General features: G+C 47.1%; 1 pseudogene; it reads left to right on the top strand.

Moving 5' to 3' along the window:
• Nucleotides 1-17,710, top strand: part of LOC119445322 (vacuolar protein sorting-associated protein 33A-like) — a 75,475-nt pseudogene extending 57,765 nt beyond the window's left edge.
• The last annotated feature ends 601 nt before the right edge of the window (nucleotides 17,711-18,311 follow it).

Below are 18,311 nucleotides of genomic sequence, written 5' to 3'. Positions count from 1 at the left end.
GCCTCCTGCATGAGGCCGAAGGCTTAGCTCAACACAGCGAGGACTGCGGTTGGTAAACCAATATGATACATACAAGCTTGGTGCCTCGATTGGCGTTGCCGTTTTGCCCTGCGAGGCACAATATACAAAAGAGATCGCATAAAAAGAATCCAACAGCTATACTTAAGGACACAATTTCCGTAAGATGGGTGAGTAAGATTTGCATAGTCGTAGAGGACTGGACTTACGAGACTGAAAAAAAAATTCTTATGTCCTCCTTTTGGGGGAAAATAAAACAGAACACGGGATGACATCGCAATAAGACTTCGCATAGTCGTGCCGCATGCTTGGACCACTTGGACCACATGTTATAGAGCAAACATATCTATAACACAGCATTTAGTACTGCCTCGGACGCTCGCACAGTCTGTAGTGGGTGGTTTGGCCACTCAAAAAGCGTGATTCACACTCTACAGTATGCGGTTATTAGTAACCAAACTATATTATTTGTGGGCAGAGACCTTGCCCAGCAAACAAAGCACTCACCCAATCTATCTACAGATAACAACTTGAACGCTTGTCAAAGTAAACAGCACAACTTATTCTCCAGCAGAACGGTACCCATGCTGTTAGGATCGTCATAGCTTTTGTAACTACTCATTGCTGCTAAACCAGAGCTTAGAATTACAGTGCTGAGAATGCTGCAGCAAGGCAACATTCGTGAAACGTATTTTCAGCAATACCCAACTGATCTCCGTGGCTGATTGTAAGCTCAAACAAACACGCACACATCACACTGGGTGCTCCGTCCACCCTAACGCCAGCAGAAACTCTAGCCGCTGGATTAATTCAGACTTAAATCCCTTCACTACGCCTCACAGGACTGTTTCCCACGTAGAAGACGCTACGTCATGCTAAACAGACCACGCGAGCGCGAAAATGCCCACCAGAAACTGCTGCCGAGTGTATACTATAGCATACAACATGGGCGTTCGCCCTAGCCAGCATGCCAACTGATCACAGATGGTGCCACTGCCTACGCAATGGCAGCGCCCATGAAAAAACAGTCTGTAATATCTGCATAAGTATACTGCAGCCATGAATATTAGTGCCCACTATGGTGGCTTAGTGGGTATGGTGTTCTGCTGTTGATCATAAATTCGCAGGTTTGATTACCAACCACATTGCCGTGGGCGGGAAATGGAAAAATACTCGTATGCTCGTATGTCTAGCATTGGGTGCATGTTAAGGGGACACTGCAGAGAAAAGCAAGTTGAGCTGCATTAGTAAGTGAGTGCCTTTCTCAAATGCCCAGAAGAGCAGCTCTTAGCATGAGAGGAGGCCTAGAAAATCGGAAAGTACTCAAAAATGAAAGATGGGTGGTGATGTCACTCCACACTAGTAGCTCACTCTGACGTCATAGATTTGAACCGCATCTGCTTGACCCTAGTTAATATTCTGTCAGTAAAGTTATACTACGCTGTATTCTAAAGGAGCCAAAGACTGAATACTAGAACAAATTTTGAGAACCTTTACTGTGCCATGACTAAAATATGGGAAGATACTTCGAAATTCATGACGTCACATTGATGTACTGGCATGGAAATCGAAATTTTAGAAAAGTTCGGCCTTCGGTCTATCCTCTAGTGATAAGCCTCTTACCGCAAATTTAATTAAAATAAGCATTTTGATTTGTTATCAATTTAGACTGATTGGGCGTATCTCTTTCTTTAGCGTCCTTTTGAAGAAGTACAGCTTGTGAAATGAACATGGCCACCACCACATCTCTCACATCCCCTCTGTTGTTGCTTTAGGATGTTGAACCCTGTCAGTCAACCGATTCTGATGACTCACAAGTATAGCATAGACTGCTTATGGCATTAGTCGCTGATGTCGCAAATATTCACACTATAACCGAAAGAACAGTTTTCAAAGCCTACAAAAAAAAAAGCTGCCTAATCTCGGAGGTCAGCTAAGCAATTCCCGTGTGTACACAGCTGCCGCAGAGCACCTTATACCATGTGAATTATACAGTCTGCTTCTGCCGTGGCAGACGTGCTGCCTTTTGTTCTTCTGCTCCTTGTTTGTTTGCTCTGTGTGTCCTCCTCCACATTTCCTTGGTCACCGCCTACTGCCTCGCTTGTCTGTATGATTTACCGGTAGCCACATTATAACCTGCATTTTGTCTCGCACATCTGCATCTGAAGCACTTTGCATATATACTTATATTGAGTTCTGTGGAAGAATAAGCATGTGCTGGAAAACACGGCGTTATTTGTGGTACCACACTATATAACATAACAAGTGGTCTGAGTTGCGTTATATGAGAGAGCAGGATGTTGAGAACTTTAAAAAATATGTAAACATATTTACATGGTGAACCATAGCATTGAGCCTAAAATAGACTGTTCTACCTTTGCGGAATGTAAAATCTTCTGCAGCAGTGTATGTCAGTGGCCCTGTGCATATGCATAACAGTAATTAACCTTGGAGGCTGGATGCATGGGTGCTGGACATCAATTGATTTTATGATACAGTGTAGACCGCTTATAACGTACGTCACCGGAGTCGCGAATATCCGCACTGTAAGCGGTACCGCACTATAAACCAAAGCAACAATTTTCAAGGCCCACACATATGCAAAACATGTGCACCGAGCCGCCACGCGTATGCGACAGTCGAGAAATGCGGCTAGAACGTTTGCATTCAATTTACAGTCGAATCTCGTTAATTCGAAATAATTCATGCGGCGGCGCCTCCGACTGGCATTGCTCCGGCACTGCCAAAAATCGCATTACGACGTGTGCGATCGCACCAATTTTTTTTGCTCCAGTCGCAGCATGTGAAACGGCCTATAGAGTAAAAGCTTAGGAGAGACCCGTCAATGTCGCGCGCGAACAACAAAAAAAGAGAAATTAAAAAAAACGCCGCGGAAATTTCACCGTCTGTCAAATGGCAAGGTCGCCAATTCTGCATTGCGCCGGAACATTCGTGTACATGCCGACGTCTCAGTCACGCTACCGTAGCCACGCGTAGAAAATGGCAGTGAACCCTTCTTTCTCCTTTATGCTTCCTCTACTTTCTAGTCACGTGTTGACCTTGCACGCTGCGGCTACGGCGGAGAGGAAAGCTGCGGCGCTGTCCCAGGCCGGCCAATGAAACTGCCCACGCCGGCAAACGCCCACTTCCCGATGACGGCAGAAAACGAAACTTCGGAGAGCTGGCGCCGGGCCGGCTGGAGCAGCGGCACCTGCACGGCGGCGGGCGCGCACGGTGACAGTCGAAAGTGAAGGAGTTACGAGGGAGGGCGAGGGGAGCCACCGAAGCGGCGGAGTTGCTGAGGCAAAATCCGCTTCCCTGCCGCCCTCCTTCCTCACATTCCACGGTCTCCGCGTGCACCCTTCGCCGTGCCGTGCCGGCGCCGACCGCTCCCCGAAGTTTCGTTTACTGCCGTTATTGTGAAGCGAGCGTTGCCAGTTTCGTGGCCCTCGCTCGCTATACGTGCCGTGATATTTCAAGACTTGCACTCAATATTCTGGTTTCAGCCTCACTGGCTGTTCGTTCGCACCACGTGCCCTTCTCCTCCACTTCGTTACTCTTTCTTCCTCAAGTACTTCTTGGGGCGCCCGTTTGAGGTGAGCGTTCGCCGTCTCTGCTGACTTCCGTACCCGCACTGTAACCGGCATTTCGTTTCCCGCTACTGCACTAAAAGCGATACGTGTATACATGGAGTGCTATGGGAAAATTAACGGGAGTCTGAGAAGACCGTATTATATCCGGTCCTGCAATATAAGCGGTTACGTTATAAGTGGTCTATACTGTATTATAATAATGTGCATCGTACATGGTAAAAAAGCATGCAATAAAAACCTCAGACATCTCTCATGATGCATCATGCGATCAACTTACTTTTTCAGAGGTCTAATATTAGGAGTGCTCACACAGTTATCGGCTTCTTTTTTTGTGCAAGACATCTCATATGTCAACTTGCTTTCTTTTTCCACCTCATATTGTCACGTAGTAGTGACGATGAATAAAACGGCTGTAAAACTGTGAATGACTAAACTGATTCTTTATTGAGTGAACCTGTGCTCACAAAAGCAAGTTACACTCGAAGGACAACGATAACAGCGAACACAGTCGACTATCATCGAAATCTGATCAGCGCGTAAAGCATGTCGGCTTTTATACATGAGTCATCGAAGGTTCCAGAATAATCTGTGGTGCCCACGTGTCTTCTAGAAAGTACTACACAATTCGCGTCGTGCATACATGCAATCAGATTACACAAGGTTCGGTGATGCTAACAGACAGCAGATAGAACCATCGATAACATTCGAGAAACTTCCGATACATGCAGGCGCGTCGTGCGCTAAGTGGTAACACTTTTTAGACAGTCAAACACTTTTTAGACGGTTACATAGCACTCCATGTAAAACTATGTTTTTACATGGAGTGCTATGGGAAAATTAACGGGAGTCTGAAAAGACCGCACTATATCCGGTCCTGCACTATAAGCGGTTACCTTATAAGTGGTCTATACTGTATTACGTGAAAGGTGTTGCAGATCTGAACCTATTAACTACTTAAAGAATGGAGCTACACATTTCTTTGGTGTGCAGCCACAGTGCTTGCTATCAAAGCATAGTATGTCGCATACTGGAAACACTAAGGCCCACAAGTAATACGCAATTCAACCTAACCTTATGCCCACAAGTTGTAGTTGTAGTATATGCACTAGCTATTGCGTAGAAAGCGTTGCAGATAAAGCACAACTGCACTGTGAGACGTGGGCAGTGAGACTTGTATGACCGCACTAGTTGTGCAGCTTCCCCGGCATGGCCCGCTAATTACCTCATTGTGTTTTCATCGTGCGCAGGTGGATCAGTGAGCTCACTGCAGTCGTCGAGTGCAGAGGAGCCCAAGGTGACGCTGGTGTTTTTCCTGGGAGGTTGCACGTATGCTGAGATTTCGGCACTGCGTTTCCTCTCCCAGCAAGACGACGGTGGGTGCTACCTTTCTTGCTGCACCCATACAGTATCCATGAGTTCACTTGACAAAATACATCACCACTGTGTTTTCTTACTATTTTCATGCATTCTACAGACACATACACCGGTTGCGCAAGGTATTTGAGAACACAATATTGGTTTCAGGCAGAGAAAAATATCTCCAGCGTCTGCTTTTCACTACGTGACGTGCTCGATAATAAATATCGGTAGTTTAAGCAGACTCTATACATGTATGTCAAAGACATGGGACCTCCCCCCCCCCCCCCCTCATGTGTGCTTGTGAAGAAATTAACTAAAAAGTAAAGTAAGCTCAGTAAAATACAGTAAGTACGACAGGTACAGTGGGCGTTTGGAGCAACGGTCTCTCATCGCGCCACTGAATGGACCAGTCTTCGAAAATGCATCATTGAAACGACCCGCCCGATCGGAGAATACATCATTAATTGTTAATCTTCGTTAAGCGTAGATGGCGTCATCCTCGTCGGGGCGAAGTGCGTTTCACAAGTCAAGGCCAGCTATACACGTCAAAATGCATGCGTGACCAGGCTATACCTACTCCCATAACAATAGCTTGTGCGCTGTGTCTTTGCGCTAGAAAACTTAAGTACGCGCAAAAACGCGTAAGGCTTTTTTTTTTTTTTTTCGAAGCTTTCGTTGCTCTGCTCCCTCATACGAGAGGGTTGCATTTCCTGTGGCAAGAGCATGGGCCGCTGTGTCTTCCGCTGTGTGCGAGCGTGCAGCCGTCATTTGCCTTTACGTCAACAGATTCAGAATGTGTACAGAATATTTCACCACACAGCATAGATATGGCATGTGCACGCATTTTAAGTAGTGCATGCTAGAGACACTGCACTGCACGGGCCGATTATTTAAGCCGATTATTTTACATTGGCCTGCCCGCCCGAGCCCAACCAAAAAATTTATGGGGAACCCGGGCCCGGCCCGGGCCCGGAAATTTTCTACGTTACCCACCCGGCCTGGCCCGCCACCCCTTTACCTTAGGCCCGAGCCCGGCCCCAGCCCGGCTCGAAACCGGCCCGAACCCGGCCCGAGACCGAAAAAGACATGTTTTTCAGAGTCGAGACGCGCGAGGATAACTCGCTGCACGTTACATGCACACCACCAGAAAGCCCGAGCCCAGCCCGGGCCCGCGTCAAAAAGCACATGCAGTGCCCGAGCCCGGCCCGAGCCCGTGAAAAAACTGCTCTACCCGGCCCGGGCCCGGGCTTTCCGGTAAGCCCGAGCCCGTGCAGTGCTCTAGTGCGTGCATCTCATTTCTGCTTCACTTACGCCGGTGCAAACAGGAAGCGGCCTCGTACCTCACAGAATCTCGACTGTTTGGTGTACTAGCGATGCAGGAATGAACTCCGGTCTTGTTCAGTGCATAGTGCACATAATCAATTTCTCAGGAGGCGTGAACTCCGACGAGAACTGTCAGTGCCTGCAACAAGAGTTTACTTACGCTGTACTGCGCACAACAGTAATCCATGCTTGTCGGCTGTCTGTTTCGTGCATTCTGTTGCGAGTCGGTGGAATTTCACTGCTGGCATCAACCTCTTCGTGTGTACATTGCTGGTTTGGGATTCCACAACACAACAGCAACTACCAGCCTTGCGTAATTGCTGGTTTGGGATTCAACACAACAGTAACTACCAGCCTTCCGTAGGGGCGCAATCGCAAACAAGAGACGTTTCGCGCGCAGACTAAGGCTACGTTCACACTTGGGAAGTGGCAAGCGGGCGGAAAGGCCAAAGCGGCTGGAAAATCTTTTCTGCGCATGTCCAAGTTGTTTACATTTGTTTTGCTACCGCCGCTGCCGCTTTCGTCCACATCCATCTAGTCTGCGTACGTTTGTCGGCGTGGTGGCACTCATTATCGTATTATTTCGAGCGGTATGCTCATTCATTGACCCACCCGTCATCAAAAGTGATCATTTTGCGCAACTTCGCGTGTCATCTGCGACCTTCGGTAAATTCCTCGTTGGCGTTCCGTGATTCTCCTCACACGGGCGCGGTAGCGCTGAGTCACAGGTTAGTGCCTAGGCGTGATTATATTTCTTTAATACCTTTTATTTACAAGTTGTAATAACATTTCATCATTTCGTATTATTGTCGGCACCTCCAGGACACCAAAGCGGCAACGGGAACACCAAAGCTAAAACCCGGGCCGGCCCTTGTGTTGGGGCTCGCCAAAGCCTGCGCGTCCTACGTGAGACCTACGCTCCCAATCTATCGTCGCGACGAGAAAAGCACCCGGCGACTTCTGCAACATACCGTGCACGTGCGAGGAGAATTATAGAGCACCAATGAGGAATCTGCCTAACTATTGTCTGCCATGGAAGTGGAAGAAGAAATGGCTTTTATACTTCTACCTACTTGTTTTCTAGAAATGGACAATGAATAAACGGAAGACTCGAACACCTCGGAAACGGTGGTGGTGGGTTCGCCTGCCCTTGCAAAAGCCCGAGATGTTGGGTCACGCCAAGGCTTCGTTGCCGCACCTCCGGTCGCGCGATACTGAATACTATCGCGAGTATTGCTGACAGTACGCTTTAGTACCACTCTTGTCGTAGAGCAAGGGGTGGTTCTTGATCACGTCGATGAGCATTGCAGCCTGCACTTTTGGTGCCATGTTCAATTAAATTACGACCGGTTGTTTACATGCTAGTGTAGCTTCCGGTCGAGCAGAACGACTTTCCGCCGTGTTTCCGCTTCGCCATAGCGAAAAAATCGGTTCGAGACCGATTTGGCTCGCCGCTTGTTTTTCTGCCTGTTTTGCCGCCTAGGCGGGTGGATTTTTGCAAGATTTTGCCGCTTCCGGCAGCTCCGAGACCAAGTGTGAACGTAGCCTAAGATCCTGCGCGAGCACGGCCTAACCGGCACCTGAAGGGAAGCGGCGGAAATGTATACCGGAAATTTCGACCACCTGGGGTCTTTAACGTGCACGTAAATCTAAGTAAATGGGCCTCGAGCATTTTCGCCTTCATCTAAAATGCGGCTGCCGCATTTTTTGCTTCAGAATGCGGCCGCCACATTCTCGCCCAAAACCTCAGAGAGTGTCAAAGCCTTGACAAACACCGTGACAGTTTTTTTCCATATGCAGAAATGATTTGCTGTAAATTACCAACCCAAACAGAAGTGCCCACAACTGAAATTGTGATAGTAACACCGGTTCCTTGAATTATGTCAGTGCGAAGCGACGAGATAAAAGGGTGGGTAAGTGGGGCGGGGGGGGGGGGGGGTGCGGAAAAAATTTCGGGCCCCCCCCTGGCTACGCCCCTGTCGTAGATGTTGCCAGCCAGCCACTCCTGGGTGACACAGGCAGTGTGGGCGGGAGCCGAATCTTGCTCAAGGACATAAGCTATCCAGGGCTTTACAATGGTGGCAAGCACCTCCACGTAAGTGGCAGCATTAACACAGAGTCCCTCTGCGAAAAAGTGTGCCGGCATGACGTAACCCTCGTTGCTGACGACAACTAACACCATCACAGACGACGGAAATTTTGTGTGCATCACTGTAGGCACCTTATCAACACTTGCACAAAGCCACCTGTCATTAGGGCGGTTAACTTTTTGGTCTTTGTCAAAGTTCTTTTCATCTGAAAAAAAAAAAAAGACAGAGCATTCCAGGCTCCTCAGGTATCTTCAGCTTGCTTAGCCAGCGCTTGGACCGGAGCAGACGATTCTCCCGAGTTTTATCGAACATGAATTGCCCCCTCCTCATGGCATAGGAATGGTACCTCAAGTAAGTAGTGCACCCAGGATCTCTGCCAGGGGGGGAAGAAAGCACTTTGCATAGAAGCACTTTGCATAATATGCAATTTCTTTTCTTCAGCCAGAGGAATCCAGTGATTCCACTCCTGCACCAACTGCGCCTAAGTGCGCCAAATGGAATTTACTGCGCCATCCTGATACAATCGACGAAAATTGCGCCTAACTGCGCCAAACAGTCTCGGATTTGACGGCGTCTATCGCTGACAATGGCACCACTGGGGAATTAAAACGTGCAACGTGATCATAGGGCGAGCCTTAGTTGCAATCTTAGTTGCGAACAGGAGACGAAACAGCGCTATCGCGTGTGTCCCGATTAAGCCACAGCGCCACGCTCAGCGCCGACGCGGCGTCTGCCTTGCAAGGCGGCTCGACGGCAAAGTGCGGTTTCTGCTGAGGCTCGTGGCTTCAAGGTCAACTGGCGATTCATCGGCGGATGTTATCTACTCCGGAAACGCAGCTAGTACCGTAGAACCCTGCTGATAAGTTTTTCACGGGACCGTTAAAAAAAACAAAAAAAATCAGAATCCGGGAAACGCAAGAGCTGAAAAACAGGCAAACTTGAGAAATAAGAGTAGTGTTAAACTGAATTCAATATTATTTTAATTCTTATGTGTGAAAGAAAGTCGTAGTTTTGCCCGAAAGCCGAAGCATCGATTGCAACTGCAAATTAGTAGACAGCTATACAAAGTAAGGATAGTAGTTCTTTCGTCCGTGTAAACTTGTATAAACATTCGCTTATTAACTATATTAACAAGCATGGTGTCGGAGCGCACAGGCAAACATGGGCCGTATTCTGAAACGTTCGCCTAGGCAAAATTTCTTTTTTTCGCTTTCAGGGTGCGCGCTGATTGGCTGGTTGAGCAAAATTGAATGACGTCGGGCTCAATCACCCAATCAGCTCATCCAATTTTGCTAAAAGAGCCAATCAGCGCATGCCTGAAAGCGAAAAAAGAAATTTCGCCTAGGGGAACGTTTCAGAGTACGGCCCATGAGCACATCACACTTGATTAGCGCGGACACGCGCTGTCAAACACTGGCGTGAGGAAGCATGGCAGCAGCAGCGAGCGAAGTGACCTTCGTGCTGCTGTCTATCGCTTCAACGGAAGCTGATAGGCAAAAGCACAGCGCATACAAATGTAGGGACCCTGTTGCAGATTGCTTTGAAGATACGGTGCGCGCGACCGCCTGGCGCCGCGCAAAGTGCAAGTTGGAGCGCCGAGAACACACTGTACACACAAAGCTACGAGCCGCCGACGCACCTACACTGCTTAGACTCTGCCCCCAACGTAGATCGCTTTCAAGATACAGCCCGTGCGACCGCGCGCCGCCGCTCAGTACGCAGTTAATGCCAGAGCATAGAATATAACGCCGCCCGCTATCCCTCCCTCCCCTTTCTTCCTCGCCGGTGCCTCGAGCGCAACGGAAGGCGTGCTTCCTCTTTCTAGAATCTCCGTCCGATTTCTCCCTGCTTTTTATTGCGATAGCAATTATATGGACACTTCAACCGGATTTCTGCCGTCGGCGTCGCCGTCGCCGTGAGGTTCCGTATAGATTTCAAGGGCGATAAAATCGTCGCCGCGCGCCATATGCGCGAGCAAAAGAGCGCGGGGGACGCGCGCTATCACGGAGAGCGAACGCACGGTGGAAAGCAAACGCAACCGTCGCCCAAAAGGCTGTGGGGGTATGGGAGGGAGGGAGGCGGGGCGGCGCTGTGCTCTGGCACCAAAGGCGTATCTTACCACTCAATCTCCCACGCGAAAGCAAAAAACGGGAAGAGGGGGGGGGGCAGCTTCTCCTCTGCCAACAACTTCTCATTTGCCCGGCGGTGCCGGTCGCCCGCACCGTCTCTTATCTCCACATGGCTCTGACCTCTGTATGCTCTGTGCATTCGCCGCTCAGTTTCCGTTGAAGCGATAGACCGCGCGAACCTGCGCTTGCTGCCAACGTTTTGACAGTCGTTGGCTGCGCTCATTCAGTGTGATCTATTCATGTTTGCTTGTGTGCGCTGACACCACGATTGTTAATTCAGTTTGTAAGCCAGTGTGTATAAGTTTATGCAGCCGATAAAACTACTATCCCTACTCCGAATTGCCCTCTACTAATTTGCTATCGCAATCGATGCTTCGCCTTTCGGGCGAAACTGCGACCTTTTTTTCTTTCTTGCGCGCGCGAGATTTGGCCGCGGCGTTATCGCCTTTGGACTTTATACCGAACATCTATGCGCCATAGCCAATTTTAGAGCCCCACTGCGTCATGGACACAATCTTTAAACTCAAAAGCCATGTTTTTGCTGGCGTAAACCGAAAATACGTCATATTTGTCGGCCCTGGCACTTTGGGCAACCAATCTTATCGTCAAGCCAAGCGACATGAAAAGTCAAAATGGCCGGGAAAATGAAGCACCCAGGAACGTAACAGCGGGATTCTACTGTAGCTTGTTTAAAGCGCAGCATGACATGTGAATATAATTACTGCATGCCGCCAATGTGTCCATCGTTTCTGTTCCTGATATACCGAATGACATCTGGGAAAACTAGCATTATATGAAACGATATCAATTTGTGTGTGTGTCGCATGCACAGAAGAGCATTTTTTTCTCCATGAGATCTGCAATGGATGGAAATGTTTACCAAGCTTCTTTTAAGAACGTACGAATTATTCAGGTCTTTGAATGTAAATTGCAACTCGCATTTTCGAAATACTTCAGAATGTGCAAAATCAGCGGCTCCCAAATGCCAAATTGCCTGCTCCAAAGTGCTCCAAAATGAAATTTCTGATGCTCCAAAAATTGCTCCAAATCAGAAGTCCACAGTAGCATCACTGGGAATCCAACAGCAAATGAAATGCCTAATAATTGTAATAATAATGACGCCAAGGATGATATTTATTTCTTCAGCGTTTTACTCAAAGTAATTTTAGAGTGAATGAATAAATACAAGACAGTGATAGAGTGTTTTTGTTAATCAGGAAAATTTTGGTTTTGTTAATCAGGGGGGGGGGGTTACAACACCCGAACCCCCCCCCCCTGTCGTTGCGCCACTGCCTGCACAGTGAGCCTGACATCGACTCTAGCGACTTGGAACTCCTTTGCAATGGCCCGCATTGGCTTCCCTGGGTCGTCACTAACAATGCATTGCAGCCGCCGGAGAAAACCAGGGGTTCTGACGATGTCTGAACGTTGACTGTGCTTTTTTTTCCTTTTCACCACAAATGCCATGTCACTGCCAGAGCACATCAGTTCTGACTGCGCCTTGTAAACGAAAGACTTCGCTACGTTCAGAAAGGTGGCAATTTCCAAGTCGCTGTGGTGTTCGGCCAGGGCGACGAGGACTGCATGGCATTTCATTCCCTGTGTCAACCTGTATGCTTCCATCTTTGAACAAACTGCGCAGTATGAATGATAAGGGGTCAACCATACAAGAAGCCGCACGCCTAGATAGATATGATGAGCCTGCTGGTGTCTGTGGCGATAAGGAATAGTAATCTCAAATACCTCGCGCACCCGGTAGTAGGTTTTTCCAGTTACCTCAGTGAAATAAGCTATGTACCTTATTTAATTTGGTAAAAATAAGGGGCACCCTACATTTGATACGTAGGCAAAGTTCCAAGTGTGTGTACTAATTACGACGTTTGTAATAAATTACGAGTGCAAGCACTAGTGAGAATCATAAGTGCATATTAAAATTAGCATAGAGTCTAGCCCACTGTCCTGGAGTGATATGATGGCCTCCAAGATCAAACTTTGTGATAAGGGGGAGAGGAACATTATCGTCAATGTACAAAACATTAAATGAGTGTGGAGTGTCTTTGTAAAAAATTCCTTTAACAAGTGCTCGAAAGTATTATATGTGGGCAATGTTGGAAACATGCAAGTTATATGTGGGCAATGTTTTTAAGTTTGTCATGGAACTCTTTTGTTACCACGCCCATAGAAATCGATAAATGTGATCAACAGTTTTTCTATGTGTTGTTAAACATTTCCGTTGGAATTCTACTAGCAAAATCAGGCACAGTCTGAAATGACGACTGAACTACTTGTCAGATTTGACAAGTTTAGGGAGATTGGGGATTCTGGAAAAATAAAACTTCGATTGAAGGTATCGTCGAAACTAGCCTCCAGTGCGCTTAGCACTTTTCCTAAAAAGAGATGCAAAACTTGAGCTTTGGTGACTTCGCAACATATTCTTAAATGACAGCAGCAGTGAAGACGCAGAAGCTTCTCTAGGGTTGTCAATTCTCTGATCCGACCTATAGGCTGCTTTATTGATCTCTTATACATTGGTAGATGCTCATAAGTGTGTGTTATTTTGATGATTGTGTTCGATTAATAGCAAGTGAAACTTTATTTGACTGTGAATTGCTTTTATCCATCATCACTTTGACAGCGAATGTACAAGTTATTACGAGCAATCCTTCCCGTTGTGTGAGTTTTTCACACACAAGAGAACACAGTCTATTTCAGACCGACCTTCGACCGACGCTTGACTGGCTGTCTAATCTCTTACATTTCGAACACCGCCTGTGAATGTGCCCTTATTCATTACTGTACAATATTGTGCGACATTCGACATTACTGTACATCACTGCACAGGAACTGAACAAAGCATGTAGGAGGCGCCAGTGCCAGTTGAACGCTCACTAGACCACCTTGTTTGCACAGAAAAATGGATCGAATGCAATAATCAAGTATGAGTAAGTTGCTGCATGTTCCTTGAACTGGCAAACATTGCTTCACGAGCCTAAAGAGTGCAGTAAAACCAAACCAGGTGCATGCTGCAATGAGTACAAACAAATTCTCCCTGTACAATAGGAACTTTCTCGTTTTAGCATTTGCCAAGGTACTGCTTTCCTGCTTAGTATGGGTACTGACGCCAACAAATCTTCATAATAATTTTTTTACGTGATCTGACTTACAAAAGTTAGGAACTACCGTATATACTGGCATAATGAACACACTTTTTTTCCCCAAAGAGATGAAGCAAAATTGGGGGGTGTATTTATTATGTGAGATACATTTTATGGGCACATTTTTGAAACAGCAAAAATTGAAAAGTAGGATGGTAATGATTTGAAAAATATATTAGATAACTTATCTTTGCAGTAAAAATACATGTATATACTGTTTGCAAACCGTAACAGCGTTTTTATTGCACTTCACTCCGCACCGATCGGAACCACAAGACCTGTTGTCCAGGTCCGCTGGCCGCTTCATCCACATCGTGGATCCACAACAGCTCGTCCTTGCAACCGCTTCCAGCCATCTGCCATTATTGCAAGCATCATGTTGAAGCGCTGGTTTTTTGGCACCTGTTGTTTTGACAAGCACGCTGCGTGTGTCTCTTTCCTCGACCGCCCTGCTCAACGGCATGTCAAAGTTTATCGGTATCTGGTCAGCATTTCTGTTTTGTGAGGAGATAAACTGTCTGTCCCACAGCAGGCGCATAACTTAGGGCCCATCACGCACAGTGAAATCAAAGACGGGCAGAAAAGCTGGCAACTGACACTCGAATTCGACACTACGCCCTGCTATGCTCACTGTGACGACCAAGCGCCAGCCACCCCATTCTCACTCGGATTCTCCGGTCCGCTGCGCCTGGGTGCACGTGCGCACTTCTTCTACGTCAGAGTAAAGTCTGTAAACTGCATGAAGGAATTGTTGTAGAAAGCCAGTTATGATTTTTAAAGTGAAGCTCCCTTTACTTCTTCCTTTGACTTTACCACTGTTGCTGCTATCTTGCACGCCGCATCGGGGCTTTGGTTCAGAGTGTGTGTACGAGGTGTGTTCAAAAAGAAACCGAACTTTTGAAATAGCGCGCCAGCCGGCAGAGGGAGCCCGCGCTGCGGCTACTGAGCGCATGTAGCGGCAGGTTTAGACGACAAACTGCCATTTGCCGCGTTTCGCTCTGACCCGCGAGCTACAGCCGCTGAAGTGAGCACATGAACAAGCTGTTCTTCGGATTGGTGCCAAAGTGACAATGAAGGAATTGGAAGAACAGCACGTGTGTGTGAAGTTCTGCTACAAGCTTGGGAAAACTTTCACAGACACATTTCAATTGCTTAGCCAAGCATACCGGGAGGACTGTATGAGTGGCACGCAGTGCTACGATTGGTTCAAGCGTTTTGAAGACGGAATAATGTCGGTCGGTGACGATACCAAGCCTGGACGACCTTCCACATCCACAGATGATGACCACGTTGAGAGAGTTCGAACTCTGATTTGTGGAAATCGTCGTTTGACTGTTCAAGAAGTCGCTGACGAAGTGGGTATCAGCGTAGGATCATGTCATGAAATTTTGAATGACAAACTTGGGATGCGTCATGTCAGTGCAAAATTCGTGCCGCATTTGTTGACTGACGAACAAAAGCAGACCCGTGTTGAAATCGGCCAGGAACTGCTCGCCGCTTCCAATGACGATGAAAACTTTCTTAAGAACATCATAACAAGCGATGAGACATGGGTTTATGGCTATGATGTTGAAACGAAAGTGCAGTCATCGCAGTGGGTGGCCAAAGGTTCTCCTCGTCCAAAAAAAAAAGCACGCATGAGTCGGTCAAAAATGAAGGTGATGTTGGTTGTGTTTTTTGACTGCAAAGGCAGTGTCCATCAGGAATTTGTGCCACATGGTCAGACGATAAACAAAGAAGTTTACCACGGAATCCTAGCACGTTTGAGAGATTCTGTGCACAGTAAGAGGCCTGAATTATGGGAAAATTGGGCTTGGATGTTGCATCATGACAATGACCCGGCTCACGCGTAGCTCCTTGTCTGCAGCTACTTAGCGAAACACCACTGCTCCTGTTGTGCCCCACCCACCATATTCTCCGAACCTAGCCCCAGCAGACTTTTTTCTATTCCCCAAGCTGAAAACCACCTTGAAAGGACGTCGTTTCCAAACTGTAGAGGAAATCTAGGACAATGCGAGAAGAGACCTGCGCGCCATTCCAGAAAGTGCGTTCCAGGAGGCTTTCCAAAAATGGAAGAAAAGATGGGAAGAGTGCATTGCCAGTAGAGGGGACTACTTTGGAAGGTACAGCACTTAAAATGTTGTGCCATGATCAGTAAAGGTGTTATAGCAAAAGTTTGGTTTCTTTTTGAACACGCCTCGTATACATGGAAGGAGTGTGGCGGAGAGGAAAATCGATACGAGAAACTCGTTTGGACCGTTTCATTGTGTCGCATATGCACAATGCCCTCTGGAGCTCCCTCTGCGTCGTCACATTATCTACTTGACAGCTCTAATTATCCGTGACCCCCCCTCAAAAGCATTGCAAAAACTGCAGTGCTTACCCTTTTACTAACGTGCAAGTCCAGAGTAGAGGTAAATAGAATGGCCGAGAGGTGGGAGAGAGAAGAGGTAGAAAATGGGTAGCACCGACGCAGTGGCGAAATGAGTGCCTCTCTTCGCTCGCAGTTCCCATACATGGGGGGGAGGGTTGGAGAGGGAAAAGGCAATGTGAGAAGGCAAGGAAACACTACTATTATAGACTGTGACTATACGTGCAGTTAAACCTGCTTATAACGAACCTCCATATAGCGAATTCCTGGATATAAAGAAGTTTTTCTATTCCCTGCCATTACTCCATAGAAGTACATGTATTTGAGACCTCTACGTAATGAAGTGGCAGCGGGAGACCCCCTCAAGTTAACGAATTTTCCCGGCCGACAACCTACAGATTTCGCCCCAAATTTTGTCATTTTTGCGTGAGCAGCAACCGGAAGCACCTTCACCGCCGCGATGGAATTCGAAGCGGCGGCGTTGTGCTTGGCGCACTTGAATTCACGGCATTCACGGCGACTGCGAGGCGAGAGCGAGCGCACGTGTGCGTGCATGAGAGCGTGCGAGCGTGCGCGAGGTGGGCCTGCATCCCTCGACCCGGCGATCTTGCCGCTGCAAGCGTGACCTTCTCCCTCCCTTCATTCAGACCTGATCCCGCCACTTGCTGCAGCTGGCCTAGCCCGCCAAGCTGGCACTCTCCTTTTCCAGTGATGTTGCCGATGTTGATAAAACGGGTCCAAAAATTGCCTGCATGTTAGAATCGAGTACGACCCTAAATTTGCACTACCATATCGCCATCGGCATTTCAATATGGCCGCCTCCTACGCACTTCGAGCCTAGCTCCCGTAGCTTCGACCATGTGCTGTAGTATGTGTGCTTAGGCATTAGTCTACCAATTTATTTAAACTGCGAATGTTTACAAGTTTATAGGGCCGATAAAACAGCTATCCTTACTTCGTATAGCTGTCTGCTAATTTGCTGTCGCAATCGATGCTTCGCCTTTCGGGCGAAACTGGTACTTTTTTGTTCATCACAACTTTAGTGTATTGGGAGTTAGTCTTGAGCGATAGTTGTATTTCTGTATGAAAGCGTGAGGTGCGCGGTACTGTAAAGGATTTTTTTCCCTCTCTTTTGCTCACGAAAAACGGGTGCGCATTACAATCGAGGGCACGTTAGAATCAAGTAAATATGGTAAGCGTTTCTTTTCTGAATTTTCGTGCCGAACCTGCATATAACGAAGCCCTCTTTATAACGAAGTTTTTTGGGAATTTGTCAATTTCGTTATATCCAGGTTTAACTGTATATAGACTACTACTACAACCGCTGGAAATTAGGCTGTGATTCTGCAAGGTTGGAGAAGTCTGCAGTCTGTTACTCCTGTGCCGAATCAGCAATGAATGTAGACATCTTTTAAGTTTCAGTTATTTATCTGTACATTGTTATGGTGTGCTGTTGGTGCTTTGTGGTAACTGTTGAATTTGAGCTCTGCAAGTATGTGCGTGCTTTTAACACGGTATCTGTGTGGTTTGCAGCGCCCGTGGAGTACCTGGTGGCCACCACAAAGCTAATCAATGGCCGGACATTCCTCCAGTCTCTGAATGAGCCACTCAACCCTCCCCAGTGAAGAAATAAAATGTATAGTTCCTATTAACTAATAGTGTCACACGGGCAGTCGTGACCCAGCAGCTGTTCTGCTGGTGCACAAGCTCTTCTGGACTGAGGAGAGGCAGTGCAAGAAGGCACAATTTTCAAACGGTACAAAAAAAAACATTCAGAGATTCGCACAATTTCGGTTACCCCTCAACTATCAAGAAAGTGCCAGCAAATTTTTATCAGATCTGCACTACCGAGAACTCCGACCCGGCATTTATGCGTGTGTCAGTGATGCCTCACAAGTAAAAAAAGATATACTATTTCGCAGATGTATTGGCAATCCCAGCAACTCGTACATCAAGGACAGTCAAGCTGTACGTGGGAGTTGTCGCACCCTTTGAAAGTATTTCTGGCCACTGTGCAACACCTACCCAAGGCTCTGAAGATGCTTCACTCTATGCTCGAGTCTTTGCATATTTAATTTTTTTATCCATTTACCCTAAGAGCCCATACGGGCATTACATAGGGGTGGGATGGACTACAAATAAAACGTGATAATATAGTAATAAACATAGGTAAGTGCCAGAAACAAATATATTGCAACTACACTCACACATATATATATATATATATATATATATATATATATATATATATATATATATATATGTAGTCAAGT

This window comes from Dermacentor silvarum, chromosome 3 (genome assembly GCF_013339745.2).
Source record: "Dermacentor silvarum isolate Dsil-2018 chromosome 3, BIME_Dsil_1.4, whole genome shotgun sequence".
Lineage (NCBI taxonomy): Eukaryota > Metazoa > Arthropoda > Arachnida > Ixodida > Ixodidae > Dermacentor > Dermacentor silvarum.
Note: the sequence above shows the minus strand (reverse complement) of the source record. Positions and strands in the feature narration are given on the sequence as shown.